Genomic DNA, 2,748 nt, shown 5'->3' with positions numbered 1-2,748 from the left:
AACACCAAAGTTAACTCTCCCAGGGATCTGATGAATACTATTGAACCTAATAAAACACAAAAGATTATGGGATAAATAGTACAGTATGAAAATCAACTGCAACCCTATGCCTGAGGCACTTAAGTAGAATTTGAGCATTTTTAAAATTATTTAAAACAGTCCATAAAAATTAAATATGAAGCTTTGCAGACTTTACTGTCGCCTGTCGATGCTTGCTACCACCAAGGTCAACCCCACCATGTTCTTTGACATCATGACCAATGGCGAGCCCTTGAGCCAGTTTTCCTTCTTGCCGTTTGCAGACAAAAGTTCCAAAGACAGCAGAAAACTTCTGTGCTCTGAGCACTGGGGAGGAAGGAGTTAGCTAAAAGGGTTCCTCCTCTCACAAAATTATTCCAGAATTCATGTGCTGGGGTAGTGATTTCACCTGCACTGGCAGCAGGTCCATCTATGGAGAGAAACTTGAGGATGAGACTTCATCCTGAAGCACACAGGTATTGGCATCTTGTTCATGATAAATGCTGGACCAAATGCAAATTCCCAGTTTTTTATCTGCACTGCCAAGACTGAGTGGCTCGATGGCGGCATGTGGCCTTTGGGAAGGTGAGAGAAGGCATGAGCATGGTGGAAGCCATGTGGCGTTTTGGGTCCAGGAACGGCAAGACCAGCAAGAAGATCACTGATTCTGACTGTGGACAACTCTAATTTCTTTTGACTTGAAGGCATTTCACCTACCAAACCATTCATTCTGTAGCTTAGGAGAGCACCCCTACCCCATATGCGCATAATACCCTGTAATCCCTGCTCTAACTGAAGTTCTTTGGGTTTCCCATTTTTTTTCTCATTCCCCTACAAGTCTAGCTGTGTTGCAAAGTTAAGTTTATGATCATTAATAAAAACTAAATGAGAAAAAATTAAGTATTTATATATGTCTATTTGTGAAAAAGTACCTACCAAGTATTTGCTTTTTTTAAGAAAATTTATTTTTAAGAAAATTTATTGTAAGAATATACTTAAGTCACTTTATTTTTCTAAATAAATAAAAAAATGGACATGTGGTTCATTTATTATAATTTGGTTGTAAAAATATGTTTCTCTTGATACACAAGCAAAATTTCAATACACACACAAACACACACACACACACACACACACACACACACACACGAACAATGTAAAGCCAAAAGCACATGAAAAAAATTAAACTATATGACAATAATAACATAAGATGAATTCAACAAATGCAAAATTGGCATAATATACAAGCAATTGTGAAAATAAATTTCCATATAAAGGTAATAAAGAACAGAAGTACACGATTATCTGAATAGGAAAACATCATTTGAAAAAGCATCTGATACCCAGGCAAGAATAAAAGCTCCATCTTGTAAAGCAAATGCATAGAACAAACTATGATTATCCCTAGAAGCTGGACATAGAAATATACTCTCAGCACTTCTAATCCATGTATTACGACAGTGTGAGAAAGCTATGGGAATCTACCTTGGAAAGAAAGGGTGGAAGCTCTATGTGTGCACACAATGTGCAGCATACACTCATGAATTTACATTTCCATAAAGGTACTATAAGTAATAAATGAACTAATTAATCATGGTCAACATACCCGATGTAAATACAAGTATTTAGTAGCCGTGTATCAACAATAGGTAAATTCTGAGTGAAATAAAAGAAATAATTTCTTTTACAAAAAGGGGCAATGAGCTGAATCTAATAAAAGAATTACAAGGGCTGGGAAGATTGATCAGTGGTTAAGAGCACTGCCTATGTTCCACAGTTTCTGAGTTCAATTCTCAGCAACCACAATGGTGGTTCATACCATCTGTAATGAGATCTGATACTCTCTGCTGGTGTGTCTAAAACAGCTACAATGTACGCATATACATAAAACAAATAAAAAAAATCTTTCTAAAAGAGAATTAAAAGTCTTACATAGGAAAGGACAAAATTTATCACAAGAAATGAAAAAATTTAAATGAATTAAAGAGTACATTTGTATTCAATCTTAGCAAGGCTAAAATTCCCCTCAGATAATGTATAAGTTCAATGTAGTTGCTAGCAAAATGGAAAAAGAAGTTAAAAAGTTGTTTCTAAAATTTATCTTGAAATACCAATTTAAACAAAATAACTAAACCCATTGTCGAAAAGAGTAACAAAAGAAGTCATATGTCCAATTCAAACATTTCTCTAATTATACAGAAAGCAAAACAGTGTAGAGCTGGGAGTGGGGTGGAAATCAAAGGAGCAGAGTCAAAGGAGTTCAGAAACAAATTCTTAGATCTATAGTTTCTGATCTTCATAAAAGTTCCAAGGTCCTTTTATGGGAGAAAGAGTCTTTTCAACAATAGTCATGAGATAACTGAGAACCCCTCTATAAAATGAAGAAGTTGCACCTTTAATTCACTGTTAAGTTAGGAAACATTTGGAGATACAAAAAGCACAGAATGATTGCTAGAGGAAGGGACTCTAAGATGTATGGGATATATCCATGAGAATTGAATAGTTTGTACTTCAGAACCCCCTAGAAAATAAAGGAAATTAAAACACAGGCCAATAGACTGGGAGAAATTGTCTTCAACTTATATAGCTAACTAATTATAGGTAAATTCCCTATTCCCGTCATATAAATAGAACCCTTATAGCTTACAATTGAAAAATGTAACAATTGAAAAAACTGGGAAAAATCAGATTGTGCCCTTTGCATACACGCATGTACACACACACACACAC

The 2,748-nt window shown here is 35.2% G+C and overlaps 1 pseudogene across 1 annotated transcript; it reads left to right on the top strand.

Moving 5' to 3' along the window:
• Positions 1 to 404: 404 nt before the first annotated feature.
• On the top strand, positions 405 to 705 carry LOC308424143 (peptidyl-prolyl cis-trans isomerase A-like; annotated as a pseudogene). The gene has a single exon. The product of its transcript is annotated as a peptidyl-prolyl cis-trans isomerase A-like (transcript).
• The last annotated feature ends 2,043 nt before the right edge of the window (positions 706 to 2,748 follow it).

The sequence above is a fragment of the Micromys minutus genome, assembly GCF_963924665.1.
Source record: "Micromys minutus genome assembly, chromosome: 9".
NCBI classification, from domain to species: domain Eukaryota; kingdom Metazoa; phylum Chordata; class Mammalia; order Rodentia; family Muridae; genus Micromys; species Micromys minutus.
The sequence above is the reverse complement of the archived record's forward strand: the minus strand, read 5'-3'. Positions and strand labels throughout refer to the sequence as shown.